This window comes from Equus caballus, chromosome 1 (genome assembly GCF_041296265.1).
Source record: "Equus caballus isolate H_3958 breed thoroughbred chromosome 1, TB-T2T, whole genome shotgun sequence".
Taxonomy (NCBI): domain Eukaryota; kingdom Metazoa; phylum Chordata; class Mammalia; order Perissodactyla; family Equidae; genus Equus; species Equus caballus.
Genome location: NC_091684.1, coordinates 9,413,583 through 9,437,943, shown reverse-complemented (window position 1 = coordinate 9,437,943; position 24,361 = coordinate 9,413,583). Strand labels below are relative to the sequence as shown.

At 48.3% G+C, this 24,361-nt stretch overlaps 1 long non-coding RNA gene across 1 annotated transcript in view; it reads right to left on the bottom strand.

Moving 5' to 3' along the window:
• The window catches only part of LOC106782035 (uncharacterized), a 73,196-nt gene that overhangs the window by 7,208 nt on the left and 41,627 nt on the right, over window positions 1–24,361 (bottom strand). The window contains exons 3-4 of the long non-coding RNA XR_011433835.1: window positions 10,590–10,834; window positions 8,108–8,404 (exon numbers count right to left, since the gene is read on the bottom strand). This is a non-coding gene — a long non-coding RNA (uncharacterized lncRNA). The remainder of the gene's footprint in view (window positions 1–8,107; window positions 8,405–10,589; window positions 10,835–24,361) is intronic.

Genomic DNA, 24,361 nt, shown 5'->3' with positions numbered 1-24,361 from the left:
TTTGGTTTTTTTTCCTCGCCAAAGCCCCAGTGCCTGGTTGTCTATCCTAGTTGTAAGTCCTTCTAGTTCTTCTATATGAGACACCGCCACAGCATGGCTACCGACAGACAGGTGGTGTGGTTCCACAACAGGGAAACGACCTGGGCCACTGAAGTCGTGAGACCATCAAACTTTAACCACTAGGCCATCAGGGCTGGCTCTGAAAATAGTTTTTAACAAAACCATTTATAACACCAGTGTAATAAAACCGATCTGTCAGTGGAGAAATAAATATTTTCAAAGTATACAAAATTTTAATTATTTTAGAATCTCCTTTCGCTCTCAAAAATGCTTTGGTGGTGTCAATAAAACCTATGTCACTCTAGCCATGAAGGATAAGGAGGCCTATTAGCTGTCTATCGCTGTGTAACAAATTACCCCAAAACTTAGTCTAAAACAGCCAACAGTTGCTATCTCACAGTATAGACAAGACACCATGTGGCTTAAGATCCCAGATGTGGGTCAGCTGGATGCCTCTGGATGAAGGTCTCCTATGAGGCAGCAGTGAAGTTGTCGGCCAGAGCTGCAGTCAGATCTCAAGGCTCCACCGGGGCTGGGAAATCTCCCAGGCCCACTCGTGCAGCTGCCGGCAAGTTTCAGAAGATGTGCCTCCAGGCTCGCTGACATGGCTGCAGGCCTGTGCTCGTCAGCTCCAGTTGCCATAACAAGTACCACAGACTCAGGGCTTAAACAACAGACATTTATTTCCTTGCATTTCTGGAGGCTGGAGGTCTGAGATCAAAGTGTCAGCAGGATTGTTTCTCCTCAGGCCTCTCTCCTTGGCTTGTAGATGGTGTCTTCTCCCTCTGTCCTCACATGGTGGTCCCTCTGTGTGTGTCTGTGTCCTATTCTCCTCTTTGTGTAAGAACCCCTGTCATACTGGATCAGGGGCCCTCAATGGCCTCATTTTAACTTCATTACCTCTTAAAAGACCCTATCTCCAAATGCAGTCACATTCTGAGGTACTGGGGGTTAGGACTTCAACACATGCATTTTGGACATCAATCAGCCCATACCAGGGCCTCTCCACCTAAACGTCCTCACAACACAGCAACTGGTGATTCAAGATTGGGCGGAGAGAGAGAAGAGAGACCCAAGACACCAAGACAAAAGCTACAGCCTTTTTGTAATTTAACCTCAGAAGTCACATCCCATCCTTTCTGCAATATTCTATCGTTAGAAGAGAATCGATAAGTCCAGAGGGAGAGGGATTACACAAGAGCATGACTATCACAAGGCGGCCATCTTGGAGGCTGCCTTCCACACTTTGTAACTTTTGCTCCAAGTCCACTTGAGGGACGTAGACTGAGACTGGAAATGCTGGCTCTGGAAAGGCAGTTCATCGTCCCAGATCTCTAAAGAGACGGGAGTGAGGCCAGACAACACATTGGCCTCTTTGGTGCCAGCACGACTAAAAGATCCAGGCCCCCACAGACAACAGGCATGAGCACACAGCTCTCTGGGCTCATAGAGGAACGGACGGCTGGGTGTCTCCTCACAAATTCTGAGGTAGAAGCTGTCCAGCAGGCGATTCATCTCAAGGAGGCGAACTTGATTTTTTTCTCCCTCAATTGCATGTAGTCTCATGTGTGAAGCCAGAACTAGGAGCCTAACGAAGGTCACCAGCTGTGCAAACCGGCCCCCAAGTGTGGGGACCCACCTCTCCACGGGGTGTCCCCACACAACTTCCCAGCACTCTGGACCAGACCCAGCTGCTGGTTTTCATTTGTTCACTAGATTAGCTTTCCCTCCGCTACCTCAGCCCCTGACTTATGCTTAACAGTTTGGGACACACGTTTCTCTATCACCTTAGACACTGACATACGACCTGCTTCTCCCTTATTACGTTCACACAACACTGCACATTCACAGCAGCCCAGCTGCCTCCCACCTGGAATCATTCTAAAACCGCTGTAAAGTCTCAGGGGTAGAACACGTGGGGCCTGTGATGCCTTCAGGATTGTCCCCACACAGACAGGCAGGGCGGAGAGGCAGGAAACGGAGGAGAAGGCATTCTGGGCAAAGGCCTGGCAGAGCCGAGACGCCATGGATGGGGAGCTGGGGGCTCTCATGAGGAAGCCCAAGCGATCCAGGGTGGTGAGAATTTAGGGCAGAGGAGGGGAAAGGTGGGGACGGAGGTCAGGGGGCTTTGGGCATCAGAGGAAGCAGGTGCTGTGTGCAGGTCTTGTAGTCTCTCCCTGGCAAGGTCCTGGGGGCAGGACACAGCGTCCCATTCACTTCCGTATGCCCTCCTCTCCCACCACACACACACGCACACACACACCCCCCCCACACCCCACACAGATACCATACACACACATACACACACCACACACACTGTACACACACATACACACACCACACACATACACACACACACACACCACACACACATACACACACCATACACACACATACACACACGCACGCCGCATACACACACCATACACACACACACGTGCCCAAGCACAGTCACACAGACACAACCCATATGTACTCACACACACTCACATACAGTCACAATCTCATGCACATACCCACATGTGTGCGCACACAATACACAAGTCACATGCACTTGCACACACAGTCATACACACACATCCACAGCACACATTCACACATCACCACACATACCCTCATTTGTGCTCACACACGCACACTCACACACCACACAGCCCCTCTAGCACCCTCCAGGGTCCCAGCATGTGGCTGGTGCTCTGTCGGAGTTGATAGCATTGATGAAACATTAAGTCCAGGGAAATTGTATTTGGGGATCCTTTTTTCCAATTAATCTTTCCAGGCATTTAACATCACCTCCTGGGCATTCATGTATGCGTGCGGAGCCCTAAACTCGTGCTTCTCAGAATTAGAGAAATAGCATTTCTCTTTCCTGCAAATTGCATCTGAACTGACCATGCTTTGGGGGATTTTTAACGAAATATGACTTTGTAAATCAGGCCACGTCTAAGTCCTATGCTTTAGTCAAGCACGTGGGTGAGGCGAAAGCATAAAAGATTTTCTCCCAGCAAACCGCCCCCACACATTTTAGGGATCCTTTTAAGGGAAAGAGAAATTTGGGGGAAAATAGTCCATGGCCAAATAGCTCCTCAGTCCAGGGGCTGCAACTTCCAAAGCCCCCTGAACGGTGCACTGCGAATGGTGCACCCCAGAGATGACAGCACGGCTGGATTTGTTGAAATACGTTTTCTAAAGAATATCCAATAAATATCCACTATTTTGTAATAAGTTAAGGGTTATTTTTCAAAAGAGGAAAGAAATGATCCTATTACACAATGAATGTGAAGAATTCAGCAAAGGGCCTCCTGGAGGAAAAGTTCTACGGATGTTGCTTTCTGGTTGTTTTTGGTATAAAGAACCCACTGGGAGGGAGCCTGCTTCCCCAGAGAGCAGCATCCTTGACAATTTGATGCTCCTTCCTGGAGCCGCTTTGAGCTGGAGCTGCTTCTGAGCCCAGCTTTGTAGGGAAGCCTCCAGTGTCAACACGGCTCCCAGATCCCCACTGAAGAGGAAGGCTTTTCCACACATCCATTCTTAAACCGCCGACTCGGGGCACGAGAAATCCCACTGGAAGTGCAGCAATGTCGGGAACACTCACGCAGCCCTGATCTTGGTCTCTGCCTCCCAACAATTCCCTGCTCTGTTCTCTTTTGTGACAGGGTCCCACCAAGCCTGCTACTTCCTATTACAGAGTTATTCTTTATTTCTATTCGATTTCAAAATTATTCTTTACGTGTCACCTTTTTCCTTGAGCCATTTTCTCCCTTCAGTGAAATCTTGGCATCCAAAGCAGCTCTTAGAACTAAATTAGCTATAAAAGCATATTATTGTCATCCATATAGCAATGAAATTAATTTATTCAATACATCCACGAGGAAGTCATCAATTATGACCAGTGACTGTAGCATTTTGTGTTAACAGCATTTACTATTCTTACAAATTTTCATATTTCCTCCAGCAAGAATTGCCATAAATATCATCTGCTGTGCAGCCTTGATTTATGAATTAAGTGTACCTTTTAGATGTCACTAGTGTTCAAATATTACATATTTTATTCTTATCAAGTGTGTGTTCTGGAGGATTTATTCTCCCATGAAAAATAAGGATCTCCATTCTCGTAGGGATGAACTCTGCCCTCCACGTGGGGGAATACACAATACAGTCTGTGCCAGGACATACACAAATTTCTTGGAAGTGTTTCCAACTTTCTTGGGTTAAATTTCCCAAAATACATTATAGTCTCAATACCAAGGAAATCTATCTGCACCTTCATGCCAAGATCTGAATACACGTAAGGGCCCCAAGTGACCCACTCTCAGAATGAGTAAGACATTCAAAGGAGCAGTCTGGTCTTCACTTACGTCTCTTAAAGACCATTTGAGGAGATCCAATTCACTATCCATAGCAATCCTTATTAAACTCCCCTTTCCGCTCAATTCTTCTAATTCACCTCCAAGACCCACGGCTAGCCAGAAATCCTTTCTCAACTGTTCCCCAAGCCCCCCAAGAGAAGATAGTTGACGTATATCTGACAGATTACTTGTATCCCAACTACGTGAGACATGCCTACAGGGCAACAAGAAAAAGGCAGACATCCCAATAAAACAAAGGGCAATGCACTAGAACAGGCAACTCACAAAAGAGGAGGCCTGAATGCCCATTAGGCGAGCGAGAAGGGGCTCTGCTTCGTGAGTCTTCAGGGACATGCAGCAAATTAAAACCGCAATGAAATCAAAACAGAACACACTGACTAGACTGACTATAACGAAAAAGGCAGGAAATGCCAAGTTATTGGTGAGCAGGGAGAGCAACGGGAACTTTCACAGGTTGCTGGCTGGAGTGTAAATTGGTACCATTTGGAACGCCTTTTGGCAGGATACACTAAGCTGAACGCATGCATTCCCTATGACCCAGACATTCCACTCCTAGGTAAATACCCAAAAGAAATGAGTCCATATGTTCGTCAAAAGACGCGTACCAGATACTAGAATATTCATAGCAGCTTTATTCATAATAGCCGCAAACAGAAAACTACACAATGTCCATTAACAGGAGAATGGAATAGAGTTGCCAGATAAAATACAGGACACTCAGTTAGAACTGAATCTCAGATAAACAACAAATAATTTTTTAGTACAAGTATGTCCCATACATAATATTACCCAAAATGTGCTGCTGCCGTACACGACGTGGACGGACCTCACAGACACGAGGATGAACAAAAGAAGGCAGAGACAAGGGAATACAATTTGGGTGGTTCCATTTATATGATATTCAAAAACAGGCAAAACTCACCCGTGCTGTTAGAAATCAAGATAGTGGGGGGATAGGTAGTTTCTGCATGGAGACACCAGGGGCATTTGGGGAGCCTGGAATGTTCTGTCTCTCGATCTGGGTGCTGGTTCCACAGATGTGTTCACTTTGTGAAGATTCATCAAAATGTATGCTTGTGATATCTGCCCTTTTATAAACATGAGACACACATAGTAAAAAGTATTTGCTGTTTATCAGAGGTTCAAATTTAATAGTGTCCTGTATTTTATTTGACAACCCTATTCCATTCCCCTGTTAATGGGCATTTTGTCCATCAAAACATATCAGAAGTGTATTTTGTAAGTTAATAAAAGTTAAAAAAAAAAAAAAAAAAAAAAAACCACCTCACAGACACTGCTGTCAGTGTAGATCCTTCCATTCTTTTCCCTAAGAAGGGAGGAGGGAAACGTCGGTGAGCCAAGTTGGAATTTTCAGTAGGCCGAGAGGAGGGTCAGAGTAGAAAACAAGGCTGCAAATGCTCATGCAGGAGTAATTTTTGTAACACAGAAAATCAATCTTTCCAAGTCCAGAGATAGAACCTGTTTCTGTCCTCTTAGGATTTAAATTCAAGTTGCCTACTAGGTAGCTTTAAAACTCATCTGTTTTTGTAGAAGGAGAGAGGGTGGTGATCCATCGTGTCTATTTGAGTCCCCCCCTCCTCCCCCACGATAGAGACCCCTGGCCTCCAGATGGGGATTAGGGAAGCGGTAGAGACCCCAAACAGGGTCGAGAAAGACACTGAGAAGTGCAGCTGCTGGTTAGCCGGTGTCGCATTAAAGTGGAGATAAAACATAAAGCTAAAAGAGAGGAGGAATAAGTCTACTGAGATGCTCCGTCCAAGGACGAAAAGGCAGCCTCTGACAGGCAGCAGAGCGATGGCTAGACTCAACTCCCACACTCACTATGTGCCCTTGAGCACTTACCAGCCAGCTGAGCCTCAGTTTTCTCACCTACAAAGTAGGGGTAACAATGACACCTACCTCGTTGGGTTGTTGCGGGAAGTGGGTGAGATAATGAGTGGCAGATTGTATTCTCCAAAAGTGACCACAGTGTATTTCCTGCTCCGCAGGCTCATCTAGAACCTTGCCACTTCCCCATCAAGATGGGGTCCAATTCCCTTCCCTTGAATCTGGGGGCAGGAGAGAACTTGTGACTGGCCTGTAACCAATGGAAGCGAGCAGAAGTGATGCTTGCCTTCCAAGGCAAGGTCATAAAAGGCAGTCACTGTCCCCCTTGTTGGCTGGGATACTCGCCTTTGGAGCCCTGGGCCTCCATTAAAGTCCAGCTACCTGGAAGCCACCCCTCTGTGGGGAAACTCAGGCCCCAGGGAGAGGCCACGTGCAGCCGCTCCAATGGACAGCCCCTGCTGGGATGCCAGCTAACAGACAATATCAGCTCCTAGCAGTGAGTGAAGACACCTCCAGATGATTCCAGCCCCCAGCTGACCATACTCCGGGGTATCAGCCCTTGAGTCTTCCCAGCTGAGGCTCCAGACATCACAGAGCAGAGACATGTCATTCCTGCACGCCCTGTCCAAACCCCTAACTCACATCCAGGAATGTGATGAAATGGTCGTTTTGAGCAATTATGTTTGGGGGTGGTTTGTTAGACTGCAACAGGAACTGAAATACAATATCTTGTATCAGTTAGCTTTTGCTGTATAACGAACCGCCCCAAAATGTAGTGGCTTAAAACAACACGCACTTATTTAGCTCATGATTCTGTGGGTCAGTTGGGCAGTTCATGCTTTGGGCTGAGTCAGTGGATCTCTCCTGGGCTCTCTGATGTGTCTGTGGTCAGCTGGTGGGTTGGCTGGTGGCTGGATGAGCTAGAATGCCTCACTCACAGGTCTGACAGTTGGCAGACTGTCAACTGAGCAAAAGATGCAACTGGGCCATGGTTCTCTCACTATCTTGGAGGCCGGCCCAGGCTTCTTCACAAGGGAGCAGAGTTCCAAGAGCAGCAAGAGACCATTAGCCCCAGTGTGCAAGCTTCTCAAGCCTCTACTTGTGACATATTTGCTAACATCCCATCGGCCAAAGCAAGTCATGTGGCCAAGTCCAGAGTTAGAATGAGAGGGCTCCTAAACAAACATAGCAAGGATGTGTGACTCTGGGGAGGGGAAGAATCCACTGCCATTTTTGTAGTCAACCACATCTGGCACAGAGTAAGCCTCCAGCACGTGTTGGCTGCGCACATGCATCAGGGACATAGAGCATGTATTGCTCTGCCCTCCCTGGACCTAAGCTCCATGGCCCTGGAGCGTAAGGTGTCTGAGAGGATCAGCTGGGGATGGGGGTGAAGAGATAGGCAAGGCGCAGGTATGAAAGGCATTCATCCCTGACTCCTCAGGGACAGAAGGTGTAGCAGAAGGGGACAGAGTTTGAGAGGCAGATGCCCAGGTTTAATTCCAGCTCTGCCATGAGTCCCTGTGAGGCCCCTTGCTAATCCTTAACGTCCCTATCCTTCATCAGGGATAAGAGCGTCTACCTCTAAGGGCTGCAGTGAGAAGGAGATGAGGCCAGGTGCCAGGCCTGGAGCAGCCGTGCCAGAAGAGCTGCGGGTTGGCTGTAAGCGGACCCCAGCAGGCTGGCCAAGGTCTCTTCTGTGCCTGCTGAGTGACAGTAGCTGGCAAAGACAGAGCCAGCAGAAAAAGCTCCCCAGCCAAAGCCTGCACAGATGTCTGCTCCCCGAACTCCCTGTTATTGTGCCACAAAAGAATGGTGCAGCTGCTTACCAAGAAATAACTGGTGCGGCGCTTGTCTGAGGGTCGACCTGTGCAAATTGCAGTTGCCTAGATTCCTGCACCTGGCCAGCCCAGCAGGTCCATGGGGCTGCGCTGATGTACGCATTTCTCAAAGGCTCATGCTAGGTGCTGCTGTCTGATATGACTGATGTCCAGCAGTGGAGCAGAGCCGCGGGCCCAGCTTGCAGTGTTAGAGGTCCAAGGAGGAAGGGCACACTTCCCAGGGGCTGCAGCCCAGAGCGGGCTTGGAAAAAACTTTCCTGCTGCAGGATATTCCCAGAAGCCAGGCTGTGAATGCAAAAGTGCACACATCACACCCACTTACACGTACACACCTACCCACCCCCTTACAATGGCATGCCTTGGGGTCCCTCACATGCCAAGATGCTGTATACTCTGGGATTGCTACCCTAATCATCACCAGGCCTTGCTGACGGGGGAGAGGTGAAAGCACTCCTACCAAAAGAGCAAGAGGTGACAACACAGGGGGTTGCCCGTGGGCCTGGGATGCCACAAAGGTGCAAAGTTCTGTGAAGAAAGTGGGAACAGGGGGATCCAGACCCCCCGGAACATTAAAATTCATCTTGTAAACAGTAAGGGGTCAAGGGAAGTTTTTTAAGCGTTCATGTGATGGCCAGGCATGCAGATGAGTTTCAGGACATCCCCTGGGGATGGCCAGAGGAAGGAGAGACTGGACATGGGTGACCAGTTCGGAGATTTCCAGAGCGCAGGGGAGAGCTGCTGGGGGAAGGAGAGAATGGAATGAGCATCAGCACTGTGGTCACTGGTTGGATGTGGACGTGGAGAGGGTGGAGGGGACGGGTTGACTTCAGGATTCTGGCGTGCCAGTGGGGTGGGGTGGGGCCGTTACCCAGCCAGAGGGCACAGGAGCAGGAACGGGTTTGAGGAAGAAGCCAGGCTTGGTTTGAGACAGTTCCTCCAGTCTGAAGGCTTGTCCAACACACACGTGTTCGTCCCCTCCTGCCCTGTGCTGCAGCCACTCAGGAAACCCTCCTGCTCCCTGCAGACAATGGGGATGGGCTCCGCTTCCCATCTCTGCAGCTAAGGCCATGGAGAGTGGTCAGTGTGAAATGGGAAAGGATGTCCCCATGGTTGCTGATGAATGAGGAGAGCTGAGTGAAAGGGTCAGGTGACCGAGAGGGAGCCCTGTCGGAGTCATGTTGGCCTCAGTTCACTCCAGCTGAGGGAGCCCTAAGATCCTCACGGAATCTGGGGTGTATGTGTCATCTCCCCCTTCCCCTAAAGATGTCTGTCTCCCCTGACCTTTGACCCTCCAGGCCTAAGTCCCTGGTGCAGTGGACCCGTGACACACCACCTCTCACAGCCAACTGGGGAGCCCTCCAAGTCATGTGCCTGCCCCAGGCTGGGACCCACAGGCGTGCACACACATCCATGCCCTGTCCCCGCAGATGGTGAGCACTACATGGAGCTGTGAGAAGGGTTATTTTTGAAACCTATTTGCAAGGTAGATTTCTCATAAATGCAGAAAAGCCAAACAAAATCTATAGATTTTTTAAAAAGTAACACGAAAACGTGATTGGTTCTCTGAGTGCATGTGTTTGCAGCATCACTTTTCTGCACCTCGTGGTCCTGCATGTTCAGGCTCTGCAGTCACGCCTGCCCCAAACCATCATCGGCTCCAGGAAGCATCCACTGGGCACCTGTGGGGCAGGAGGCCTGGGAGTGGGGCTACCACAGCCATTCTGGGGGGCCCTCTAGTACCCAGCACCCCCTGAGGCATCTGCCCTGGTAGGGACAAGCTCCAGACTCTACCAAAGAGAAGGGCAGAGCCTGGGGGCTGATTCTCAGGACTCGGCCTCGGCCACACAAAGGGACATTCATCCACTTTGGGGTCAACAAACTCTGGCTCTGTCTCCCCCCTACATCCTGATGTCCCTTCCCTGGGCTCCCGGTCTCTGTGAAAGGTGCCACCTCGCATGCAGGGCACAGCCTCCCCTTCCTCACAGTCTCCAGGTCCTGGGGTTCTACCCTCCTGGGCTTCTCCCTTCCATCCCCCATCAGCCTTCTTGTCTCCCACATCTTACGTCTCTTGCTCCAGGCAGCCTCTACATGACAACTGGAGGAGCCTGCCTGAAGCACAGTATATCTGTCATACTCTCCCTCATTAACCTTCTATGGCTCCCATTGCCTACAAAATCAAGCCCACCTTCTTCAGTCTGGCACGACCTGGCCCTACTACTGCCCCAGGGCCTCTGACACATCTCCTGGACTTCAGCTCTTGTGCCTCTGCTCAGATGGGGCTCCCCTCCTGGGTGGCCTCTCCTCTCCTTAGCAGCTCTGAAATGTCCTCTTCCCAGCCCAGCCTCCACGAATTCTTCCCCAACCCCCAATGAGACCTCCCCTCCCTTGGCTCCTCCACATCCTTCCCTGTGCCCCGAAGGTACCCACCCACTTTGGTTTACAGCCTTTTACATTTGCCATCTCCTCCGACCTTTGTGAACTCCGGAGGGAAGGGGGGACTTCCGTCTCCATCTCTGAAGCCCATGGTCAGTGGAGGCGATGCCAGCTGCTGTCACAGATAAACCCAGAATCTCGGTGGCCTGACACAGTAACCGTTGAGGTCTCACTCATGTCACGTCCAATGTTGGTGCTCCTGGTGGGCCGCCTTCCACAGGCTCATTCAAGGACTCCATCCATCCTGTGGCTCCACCCTCCACTCCACCCTTGGAGTCCTCTCTGCAGAGAGATCACATCCGGGTTTGGATTTTGGTTTCCACTGTGATAAAAAATTGAAAGCATCAAATTTACCATCTTACCCAGTTTACGTGTACAGTAGTGTTAATTTCATGTACATTGTTGTGCAGCAGATCTCTGGAACTTTTTCCTCCTGCACCGCTGACACGCTTACCCATTGAACAACAGCTCCATGTTCACCCTCCCAGCATGCCCGGTTTCAACCATGTCGGCTATGATGTGTGTCAGTTCCACTCACATTCTGATAGCAAGAGCTCACCACGTGACCATACCCCTCGGGGTTGGCAAATGTGGCCGCTGGGCAGGGAGCCCTGCAGAGGGGAGCACAGATCTCCGCCTCGGCTCAGCAGTGGGCATAGACGAGGCCTCGATAAACATGTGTTGAACTGAGCATATCCAGAGAGTGGAGGAAAGAGAGGCTTTGGGGTGAGAGGGAGGGCAGTGTTCATGCTAACATTTCCTGGGCACCTCCTCCGTGTGAGGTGCTGAGCTGGGCGCGGTCACACACATTAGAGCTGTGCAGTAGGTAGAAAGAGCTCTGACTTGAATCCAGAGAGGCCCAGTCCAGGTTCCTGGTTTCTGAGCTTAGATGAGTGAATGAATTCCCCAAGGCCTCATGTGAGTCCTCCATGAAACGAGATGGAGCCCACCTCCAGGGTGTGGGATGATTGCCTGAGATAAGACATGAAAGGTCCCAGCACATAGTAGGTACTCAAGAGCAGGGAGGCACTGTTATTATTTATCTTACATAATCCTGCAGTGGAGAAACCCAATCTCAAGTCGCCTTGGCCACTTGTACAGTTAATAAGTGGCAGGGCCAGACCTGCCCTCACACCAAGAGGGCAGAGAGCTCCCAAGAGCATCCCTGAGATGTCCTCTGACCTCCTGGTTCCAGCGTGATGAAGATCGGGGAGCCAGGGGCCCCTCTCAGACCTCATGACCTCCCTCCACTCACCTCTTGCCCACAAAACCCTTGGGATCTGCCAGATGCCACCAACTCCGTCCACACCCTTTTAAAGGAGCTTCACCCAAGAATTCGCAATAAAAATACTGCAGAGCCTGGGCCAAGATCTGCTTGTTGTCTCTGCACCCAGCCCTCCTGCTTTCACCCATCACTGCCTGCCAAGCAAGTCCCTGCCTCCCACTGTCGACCGTGTCCAAGATTTATCAGCTGTTGGCCCTCCCCACGCATGCCGTCTCCCACAGCCCAACCTGCCGACGCAGCCCTCCCGCCTCTCCTCTCCAACCCTCCCTCTTTGCGCTGGTGCAGCAGACAAGCTCATGGTGGGGCATTCAGACACGCCATAGCGGAAGAAAGCAAATCTGAGCTCGTGTCCTGGAAGGTCAGCCGCACGCCTGGCCATGCATGTTCCCTGGGGAGACGTGTGGGCTGCATGGCTGCTGGGGAGCAGGACCCTCAGAACTGACCCAGCATCAAACTCAGCAGTGCAGGTTCAGAGGCATCAGGTCCTGACTCTTCCTGCTGGCAGCTTCCTAAATGCCGCGGATGATCAAATAGATATTTACACCCCCTTGCCCGCCGACTGGCACACTGCAGGCCTTAAGCTTCAGAAAGATGCGGAGGAGGGAGAAAAATGTAAAAGCCACTCCTTCCTGCTTGGGAAAGGACCTGCGTTCATTAGAACATTCTTACCTCACTGGCGTGAGGCAGCATATCACTGAGAAATATTGATTTGTGGTCAGTTTCTGGCACTCGCGGAGCTTGCTTTCATGTTTGGGGGGCCGTGTGCACAGAGAAGGCCCCTGCCCGCGGCTCCGCTTCCTGTGCCACGTCTGCACTGTTTGATCCTCAGCCAGCGAGGATGCACGGCGGGTGGGAACGGTGGGCATGGGGCCAGGCCGGCTGGGGCGCCTGCAGCCTGCACACCACCTTCCGGGCCTGGAGCTTGTTAATGTTTGATGCATCACCCTTTCATCTGCACCAAGGTGCACGGCGGGATGGAGGCGAGTTAAATCACAGGGGGAGCCTCAGCCGAGTGTCAGGAGGGAAATAAACCTCGTTGCTCTTCATCTGTACCTGAGGCGGCTGGCAGGCGGGGCATGCCCGGCTTACATCTCCCTCTCTCCCTCCACCGACCTGGAATTAGGAAGGACATTTGTCATCTTTGGATTCTCAGATGTAAATCCCGGCAACCTCTGGTGGGGTCTCCAGCTGCCTCCGTCCTTCTAGACATGCGGTGTTTTCTCCAGGCTCAGCAAGGCCAGGCCCTGTCCAGAGACTGCAGATGCTCTGGCCGCGGACGCACCCAGGATTTCAGTCCCAGAGTCAGCGCCCCCCAATTCCCTGCCCCTGACGCCCCAGGCCCCACAGCAGAGCCTCCTCCCTCCCCCTGCAGCGGCAGACCACCACCAGGTCCGAGGTCATCGGCATCGGAGGGATTGTCAGCAGCCGTGACTATAGGGAGAGAGGGGAGCAAAACTCCATCATCTGGGGTGGGGAAGACAGTCAGTACCCAAAGCACAGCATGACACTGGGCTCCTCAATGCTCCCCAAAATCCTTGCCTACTCTCTCCTGCCTCCAGGCCTGGCATATGCTGTTCCCTCTGCCTCAGACACCTCCCGCCCACTTCCCACTGCTCATTCCCATGGGCCTTTCAGGTCTCACCCTGGATAGTGCTTCCTCCAGGCAGCCCTCTCTGACCACTGCCACACAAGGAGAGATGCCCCTCCTCCCTCTCTCTCAGCTCCCTGCACTCCCCGCTTCCCGCACTGCCCCTGTCACTCTGAGAGAGAAGAGCTAGTTGGCTTGTCTGTCTCCCTTTGCAGTCAGTGAGTTCCACAGGGCCAGGCAGGGACGGGGTCAGCTTGCTGCAGTCCCTAACATAGCACCTTCAAGAAGATCTGCTGCTTGAATGAAAAGCTAAAAAGAGTAAAATGAATGAATGAATGAATGAATGAATGCTGGGCTTGTCGCTCCTTCCCAAGGACCTGTATTGCCCAAAATCCCAGGCCGTGTTGCTCCAGAGGTGAGCCCTAAACACCCATGTGGCATGGACAAGCTTCGCTCCTGCTCCAGCTGCTCCAGCTCCACCTGGCTGGTGGGCGGGGCCTCGCCTCAGCCTGACTCTGAGCTTCCAGACCTTCCAGGCCATTGCCCAACACCCTCCTCCCCTTGACTAGAGCCTCCTACAACTGGCTGGCCCCAGCTGACACTGGCCTTTGCTCAGGCCAGGCCCCTCCTACAACGGGAGTTGGCTATGTGCCTGGTGCTGGCAGGCTGGTCCTGCTGCTCCCCATGGTAGAGGGCATGGCAGACCACCTTCCACACTCACCATGCTGGGTACAATTGGCTTCCCCACCTCTGCGCCGCACTGTGTCCCTCTCCCTTCAAGAGGACCCACAAGCCCCATCTTAGGACCCTCGCCTCAATGGTATGGTGAGTGCTGGTGGACCCTGGGTCTCATGCCCCACGTACCACAGTACCTCATGCCTGCCCTTCCAGCCTGGACTCCAAAAATAAGCTCACTCAAACCTGAGTCCCATTTCTCAGACCTTGGAGCTTCAAGGCCCCATCCTCAGGGCACTGTGCATCTCACTGCACTCTCCCTTCCCAGTGAAAAAACTTCCTGTCTGTCCTGTTCAGGTGTGAAGACTTCCACACTCTGTCCAACTCATGTGAAGTCTTTTACCCTTATCCCCATCTGGTGTGAAGGATTCCATACTCTCCATTTGGTGTGAAGACTTTAAAGACTTTCACTTTCCCCATCTAGTGTGAAGACTTCCATACTGTCCCTATCTGGTGTGGAGACTTCCACACTCTCCTCAACTGGTATGAAGTCTTTCACACTTCTTCCCATCTGGTGTGAACACTTCCACATTCTCCTGATCTGATGTGAAGATTTCTACACTCTTCCTATCTGGTGTGAAGACTTTCACACTCTCTGCATCTGGTGTGAAGACTTCCACACTCTCCTCATCTGATGTGAAGACTTCCACACTCTCCTCAACTGGTATGAAGTCTTTCACACTTCTTCTCATCTGGTGTGAACACTTCCACATTCTCCTGATCTGATGTGAAGATTTCTACACTCTTCCTATGTGGTGTGAAGACTTTCACACTCTCTGCATCTGGTGTGAAGACTTCCACACTCTCCTCATCTGATGTGAAGACTTCCACACTCTCCTCAACTGGTATGAAGTCTTTCACACTTCTTCCCATCTGGTGTGAACACTTCCACATTCTCCTGATCTGATGTGAAGATTTCTACACTCTTCCTATGTGGTGTGAAGACTTTCACACTCTCTGCATCTGGTGTGAAGACTTCCACACTCCCCCTATCTGATGTGGAGACACCTATGCTCTCCCCAACTGGCATGAAAACTTCCACACTCTCCCCTTATAGGGTGCGCCCCAACTCTCTGCCTTGTTCAAGCTATTTTCCTAACCAGGAAGGCCTTCTACCACCTTTCTGACTGTCAAATGTCTACGGATATTTCAAGGGCACCCTCCAATCTTCTCCTGCATTGAACCATCTCCTCATCACTCTGACCAGAGTGAGCTTCTCCTTTGTCTGGACCTCCATTTACTCATCCAGCACTGCCACAGGGGCATCAACTCTCTGTTCATTGCCTCCTATGGAATGAGGCACAATATTCCGGGAAAACCCCTGTCCTGGTGCCCTATCTGCATCCACCTCACCCCCATACAGCCAGTGGTACCACATGATTCAGGGGCTTCTCTCAACCTGTGCTACCCTCTGACTTGGACCTTTCTGCCCAGGCTGGCATTCTCAGCTCATTTCCTGCTGTTGGTGTAAGTTTTCCTCTGCTCAGCTCCACAGATCAGTGACAGCCCACTGAGCTGCCTTCTTCTTTTGGGATTTTGGTTTGGCCCCTGGATGCTGCCTCTCTGATCATGTCTTCCCTCCCTACTCTATACTTGCAGGCTCCACTCCCAGTCTAGTCTTTGCCTTCAGACCTCCTGTCCTGTCCAGGGACCTAGATTCCTTCATATCATGGGGAGAGTGGGCCATCCAGATGAGACAGAAGACCACTGTTCCCTGGATAATATTATTCGCTCACAATTCCTTCTTCCCTCCCCACCTACACCGTGGGATCCTTGTGGATAGAGATATTTCATTCCTTTTCGTTGCCAAATCATATTCCATTGTATGAATAGACCACTTTTTATTTATTTATTCATTAGTTGATGGATATTTAGGTTGTTTCTACTTTCCAGCTATTGTGAGTAATGCTACTATGAACATTGGGGTACAAGTTTTTGTGTGGACACATGCTCTCGATTCTCTTGAGTATACACCTAGTTGTGGAATGCTGAGTCTTAGGATGACTGTGTTTAATTGTTTGAGGAGCTGCCAAACAGAGGCCTCTTCTCTCTCTGCTGTACCTGAGCCTGGAAGGATATGAGCCTGGAGCTGCTGGAAGCTGTCTTGCCAACACATAGAACCTGGGAAATAAGCCAGCATGGAGAAGAAAAGAGGTGAGAGAGAGAAACTAAGCCCTGGTGACATTGGATCAATCAATCCATGGACGTGTCAGTTATACAAGTCAATGTAAGCCTTATTCATTATTTTCTCACTCATTCAGTCACTTTTCATTTAAACCAGTTTGAGCTGGGTTTTGGTACTTGAGATGAAAAGTCTTAACTGATTCAGCTGAATCAGCCTTCGACTGAGTCACCTTCACTCTAGTGCTGACTTCCAGCTCTGGACTTGTCCTCACATAGGTTTGGCTCCCAAACAGAACCCACAGTAGGTACCCAGTCTCTGCTCACAGACAAAGCTTAGATGACACAGGGGTGACCACAGCATCACTGCACTGATGGGAGACAGGGCTGCATGGCCTCGAATGGACCAGGTCTCCAGTCCTTCCCCTTTCATCACTCACAGCTGGACTCACCTCTCAGAGAGCAGAGTCCCTTTCCCCTCCACATCATGCATACTTTCACCATCACCCTCTCCTCTCTGCCCACGGAGGGCTCATTTCCCATTCATAGACGTAGCCTATCACTTTTCTGCACTCCCCACACCCAAAGACAGTGGCCCGGAACTGCCAACAAGGCTGTCTCTATGAAGCCCAGTGCCCTTGATGGTTCCATGACTTTGTCCAGGTGGAATTCACAGATTCCAAAGCTACTCAGTCAGGTCTACTAAAAGACTGTTGGAAATGGTTCAGTTTGAGATGGAACAGTAGCCAACATTCAGGGGTTGCCATGGGCACTGTTTTCATCTCTTCTTAAACACACAGCTGGACTGAGCAGCCAGGAGAAACACAGGCAGAGCCTTGCCAAGGAGGAAATTGTCTCTCACTCACAGTGACTCTCTTCAGGCACAGGGAGGCAGGACTCTGCTTCCGCCTGGGATTTAGGCTGGGCACACTCGAGCAGGTCTGCATCCCAGCATAAAGTCTCCAGGCCCTGCTTGAAGGGGTGGATGGTCAGAGCAGAGATGTGCAAACACCTCTGCAGAAGGGCACAGTGACAACTCTGGAAGGATGAGTGTAGGTAGCATTTTCTGCTGCAAATTGGTACACCTACGTGAGGAATGGTGGGCAGGTGTGCTTCACCAGATGGAAAACACAAGGGCACACGTTCGACCCATTTTGGGCCACCCAGAGCAAGCTGTCAGAAACTCCTGCGGCCAAGAACATGCCAGCACAGTTCACTTCATGATCCCAGTCTGGAATTAATGTTGGCAAATGTTGCCTTGGCTTCATTAAACTTATTAAGATGTGACGGAAGGAGTGCCAGTTCCGGCCCATGTTTTAGATATTCCCTAGGGTGTTGGGGTGAGGGGGTGGACTCTGCCAACCCACAGCAAGTTTCCATAAAACTGATCACCCTGAGGACTCGTAAATGAAGGTTCTGACACAAGTGTTGGATATCTGAGCTCCTTAACGACAGGAATTAGGTCCCACTCATTTCGCGTTCCAGTGCCTTACTCAGCAAGGCTTACAGTCGGGTACAAAGAACCCCATCCACACTCTTTGGGGAGTGGGTATAGGATCCCTTTGCTATGCCCCGGATGTTTGGAAGGAAGGATCAAACCCATAAAGTCTTCCTGTTAGACCTTTCAGCACACACAGCAGTCCAGAGATTGAGGCCAAGGATCCTTTGATTTTCCCCAAAATCTCCCATTGGGCCAAGTAAGCCCACCTTGAATGGGCAGAAGGAGCTCCTCTCTCTTCCTCCTCCCCACCATTGCCCCATCCTTCTCTTAACCTCTCTGCTATCACCCTAGAATCCCACTTCTTATTCATCCTTGGCCCCAGCCAACGTTTCAGTCCCACTGGCTTTGTCCCAACCCAGGGGGGAAGGAGCAAGGAGAAAGTTGGGATCCTGAGAGATGAAGGAAGGGGGTTCCATCCAGGTCTAGGCTCAGAGAGAAGTATCCACCTGGCAAACATACCTTGTCCTGCACAGGCTGACCACCCTTAACTCTGCAATGGTGCCATGAGTCTCGTCTCTTTGCTCTGCCCTCCCCAAGGCTCCTTCCTGTTAGCCTAACATGCAAAAGGCCAGCGCTCCATGCTCCTTGAAGTGATGAGGGAAGCAGAAAAGTCCCACCCCTGTCAGAGCTCAAAGAAAAGCCCCAGGGGCCCGAATATATCTCCAGCCCAATGAATATGCTCCCCACACACACATGCCCCATGGAAAGTGAAATGAGCAAAGGAGATTCTAGGAAAACAATGAACCCATCAGCTCTTTGCAGACCTGACCCCTTTCATCTCTCAAGAGAGTTCTGTGCTTGTGCTCTCCCTAAGAACAAGGACAACTAACTACACTCTCCTGGTCTCCAGAGTCTTCTGTGCATTGAATTCTCTCTACTTCCCCCTGCCTCCCCCTGCCTGTCACCCACAAAGCCTATGCCTGTCCCTGTTTGGAACTCTACTCCCCACACCCTGGGCTCTCCCAGGAGACTGCCAGCAACTGAGATCCCCATGGTACTGATGTGCGGTGGCCACCATCTCTGGGTGGCCACCATCTCTGATCTGAGATCCCCATCCCCACCCTGAAAGCAGAAGCCGTCATCCCCAAAACCCACAGCCATGCTACCTCCCTTTCCACACTCTGCTCTCATCCCTTTCCTGACCAGCCACTCCTGGTTTTATAAAAGGCCTGCTCATTTTTAAATTTCCAAAGTAAAGCAAAAGAAAGATCAACAATGAAATTGGAAACAGATTCACAAATGCAGAAGGGGTAGAAAGGGAGCAATTCCCATCCTCTCATCACTGATCGGCCAGCTGCACCCCATGGCTGCTCATAGGCAAGGGGCTGGGCTGCTTCCCATGCATATTTGTGGGGGAACTGACAGTGTCACACTAGCTGAGCTCCTTTGTAGTGAATATGTTCCGTTCCTATCACGGATCAGACAAGAGATCGTGTGGGCAGAAGATGGTCGCAGTGCTGGCTTTATTCTAGAGAGGGTCACTCATAGTCCCTGCCTTCTTCTATGTGCCAAACATCAGCTGAATATTCCTGCCTTTGAGGCAGAAAAAAGACAGAATAGAGGGTGAGGGAGATGGAGAAAAAGTAAAGCAGCACACAAGGCAACAGAGGTGAAGACAGGGCAACCAAGGGCCTCGGGACCATCTTAGATTTGACTACACATGCTCAGCAAAGTCCAGGTGATCTGAGGTCCCCATCTTTTTTTGCACCTTGAAAAGAATGGAGCAGGTAAGTCGTAACATCAGGACCAGAGCCCAGCCTGTACTTTCCAGCCTAGGGCGCCTCCAACAGACCCAGCTGCCAATTAGTGCCAGTGCTTCCAAGAAGCCACTGCAGGTTGCCCATGCAGGACTTGAACTTCTGGAACTATGGCAGACTAGGTATTTTGAAAACCATCCGTACTGCATTGAATAGTGACCTCCCACAATTCATGTCCACCTAGAACCTGTATATATGACCTTATTTGGAAATGGGGTCTTTTCAGATGTAATCAAGTCAAGATGAGGCCATACTGAATGAGGGAGAGCCCTAAGCCCGATGACTAGCATTCTTGCAAGGACAGGGAGATTTGGACCCAGAGACCCATACAGAAAGAAGGCCAGGCAAAAGCAGACACTGGAATGCTACACCTACAAGCCAAGGAATGCCAGGGATTGCCAGCCACCACCAGAAACTAGGAAGAAACAAAGAAGGATCCTGCCCTGGAGGGAGCAGAGCCCTGCCGACACCATCCTCTCAGACTTCCAGCCTCTAAAACTGGGAGAGAAGACATTCCTGTGTGCCAAGCCGCCCGGTTTGTGGTAATTTGTTACAGCAGCCCTAGAAACTAGCCTGCCTTCCTCTATAAAACATCTAGAAATGCTGGTTAAAATAAAACAGACACCCCCACCTGGATGAGCTCATAAAAAATTAAAAGCCAAACACAAAAGGGAAAGTGAAAATCAGAATAATGATGATGCTGCCACATCTACCTTGGGAACATGCAAATCTTGTTAACCAAGGGGCTGAGGTTTTAAGAACAATACAGGGATAGAGACAAGGCCTTGGGCCCACACTGGGGTCCACATCAACCTCCGCCTACAGCCCAGCCCTTGAAGGCCACATCTTCAGTAAAGGAGTGGAGTGAGAGAAAAATCTCCCAGTGACAAAGGGAGATGACAAAGACACTTGTCTCTCTTGGCCTAAAATCTAGGTGGTGGGGGAGGGGGCAATCCTATCCTCAGACAGATTTGGGATTAACATTTATATTACACATGTACACCGCAGGAAACTTCAAGCCAAGAAATTATTATAAAGTGAACCCCAGAAGGTAACACTTTAGGGAAACTGCAAGAAGAAAATGCACATACTCTGTGTGAAACATCACCTCATCCCAGGCCCAACGTGAGCTCACAATCCAAAATTACAAAATGTATAAGAACACAAGTGGTGTGTGCAAGAACCAAGATAAGTGACACCCAGAAGAATTAGGTCCCCAAAACTGCAGATAACAGAGTTGCTGCACGCCAAATCCAAAATAAGAATGTTTCAAACGTTCAAACAAACAAAAGATAAAATTAAACACATGAGGAATAAGACACTCTTAACAGAGACCAGGCCGATTTGAATTTGAAAAAGAACCAAATAGAACTTAGAGAGGAATGTGTGTGCACATGTGTGTGTAATATGCATATGTGTATATAATACACGTTATATATAATAGATGCATATATATTATATTAGGCACAGCTGAAGAGATAATTAGTGACCTAGAAGAAAGAGATGAAGGAAGTATCCAGAACATAGCAAAGAAAACAAGTTTAGGAATAGGAAGAAAATTTGAATAAACTTCTAATTAGTGTTCCAGAAGACAAACGGAATGGAAACAATGGAGAGGAGCCATATTGGAAAGAAAAGAATTCTCCAGAACTGATTTAAGATGTGAATACTCATATTCAGGAAACTTAACAAACCCCAAGAAGAATAAACACAAAGAAAACTACATCTAGACAGATAGCAGAACACCAAGCAAAGAGAACATCTTTAATGCATTTTAAGAGAAAGACAGATTACCCGCAATGAGACTGGCAATAAGCTTCTCAAGGACAACAACAGAAATAAGAAGTCAGTGGAATAATATTTTCAAAATACTGATAGCAAATATGTTTTCACTAAACTAGTATGCGTAACTAAGCAATTATTCAAAAACAAGGGCATAACAAAGATATTTTTTCAGAGAAAACAAAAACACTTTTAGCCATAAGAGAGTAAGAATGTCTGGACTAGAAACTGGACATCTAGAACTAGAAACTGGACAAAACATAAACTGGAAACATCTTTCCAGACGTTGGAAAACAGGCAGCATAGAATCATGATCTCTGAGAAAAGGGAAACAAATAAGGTGAACCTCAGTATTACTCAGGGTAGAGGCAACTCTGGTCCATGGTGCAAGGAGAACCCAAACAGAGACCTGCAATCGCACAGAGTCGAGGAAGCACACATTGGTGTTCAGGAAGGCCAAGGTAGCTAGAATTTGTGGGGGAGAATACCCAAGAGGAGGAGGCATCACAGAGAAAGAAAACTAGAAATCTAAATAGGGGTCCACTTGAGTCTTGGGCTGAATACCAATCTGAGCATGAATAGAATGACACCCGCAAAAGGCCAAGAAGAATGACTTTCAAGGAAAGAGCCATTAATGAGGAACTGTACGATGAGCAATTCCAAAAGCTCACACAGGGCCAGGACTTGGTCCATTTCCCTCCAGAGAGAGTGGAGAGACATCATTCAAAACACAGGGCGTTCAGTAGAGAACGCAGATGGGCCAGGCCTTAGGAGTGGGAGCTAAATTAGCCTTAGAACAAAGGATATTTGATACCTGCCTAAAAATCCTAAAAACAAAACTCAAAAGAATCAAACTAACCCACTAATTCAAACTAAGTAACTTAACTGCCTGTCTAAAAAGTTCAACACTTTTCCTTCAAAGTTAAACAAATACATGTAAGCACCAAATTGCTTAGTTAAAGGAATATACCAAAACCCAGCACTCAACAGTGTAAAACTCATGAAGTTCATCATCCAATCAAAAATTATTACACATACAAAAAAAACAGGAAAATTTGTCCCCAAACTAGAAGAAAAATCATTCCATAGAAATAGACCCAGAAATAACAGGGAAGATGGAGTAGAAAAAGGCATCAAAACAGCTATTTTGATTTGAAAACAAATTTTGTTTTAGATCAGAAAAGCCTCAAATGAATAATATAAGCTTCCATCTTATGAAACCAGGAAAGAATGGCAAAATAAACCCAACACAAGCAGAGATATCAGAAATCAGTGAAATTGAAAGAATAGTTGAAAAGATCAATAAAATTGATAAACCTCTTGAAAGACTGACAAATTAAAAAAGAGAGAAGACACAAATAACCTATATCACGAATGAAAGAAAGAATATCACGACAAACCCCACAGATATTAAAAGGATAATAAAGGAATACTATGAACAACTCTATGCACATAAAATTGACAATGATAAAATGGAAGAATCCTACAGAACAAGAACTGCTAAAACTCCCCAAGATGAAAGAGATAATCTGCACATCCCTATAACTATTTTCAAAGTTGAATTCATAATTAAAAACCTTTCAAAACAGAAAAATCCAAGCACAGATGGTTTTGCTGGTGAATTCTACCAAACATCTAAAAAGTAAACCACCCCAATTCTACATGAGCACTTCCAGAAAATAGAAGAGGAGAGAGCATTTCCCAACTCATTTTATTATGCCAGCATTACCCTGCTGTCAAAACCAGTCAACAATAGGACAGGAAAAGAAAACTACAAAGCAAGCTTTCTCATGGATATGGATGCAAAAATCCTCACAAAATATTATCAAGTCGAATCCAGCAACATACAAAAAGAATTGTATATCATGACTAAAAGCATGATTTAGCATTGCCTGAGAATGCAAGCCGGGCTCAATATTTGAAAATAAATTGATGTAATACATCATATTAGCAGTCTAAACAAGAAAAATTACATGATTACCTTTGTTAAGGCAGAAAAAGCAATTGACAAAATCCTACATCTATTTATGATAAAAACTCCCCCAAAACTAGGACCTCCTCAACTTGATATAGGGCAAATATAAAATACATATACCTAACATCATATTTGTGAAATACTGAATGTTTCCCCCCTAAAGAACAAGATAAGGATGTCCAATCTCACCACTCATATTCAACATCATATGGGAAGTCCTAGACAGTGTAATTAGGAAAGAAATAGAAATAAAGGCATACAGATTGGAAAGTAAGAAATGCAACTGCCCGTTACAGATGACATGATTGTCCGTGTAGAGTATCCCAAGCAACCTGCCCCCAAAAAGTTCTCTTAGAACTAATTAATGAGTTTAGCAAAGTTGCAGGACTAAAAATCAACACAAAAATCAATCAAATTTGTATATTAGTAATGAACAATTAGAAACCAAATTTTTATTTAAAAATACAGCTTACACGATCCTGAAAAAAAAATACTTAGGCATAAATATAACAAAACATGGATAGAATCCGCATGCTAGAAACTATAAAAGCTGAGGTAAGAAACTAAAGAAGCCTGAAATAAAGCAAGAGACATACCACGGTCATGAATTGGAAGAGCCACCAAGTTAAGATGTCCATTCTCCCTAGAGAGATCTATAGATTTAACACAATTCCAATCAAAATCTCAGAATGATTTTTTTATAGACATAGACAAATGGATTCTAAAATTTTAACAGAAAGACCAATAAACCAGCAAAGCCAAAACAATTTTGAAAAAGAAAATAAAATTGGAGGAATCGCACTACCTGATTTTAAGACTTTCTAAAAATCTACATTAATCAAAACAGTATGGTATTGATGAAGGAAAAGACACATATCAATGGAATAGGACAGTACATTGAGAGATAGACTCTCACCAATATGGCCAATAGATTTTTGACAAAGTTGCAAAGGCAATCCAATGGACAAAGTACAGTCCTTTCAGCAAATGGTGTTGGAACAATTGGACATCATGGGAAAAAATAAATTTTAAAAAACTGATCTATACACCACATATAAAAACACC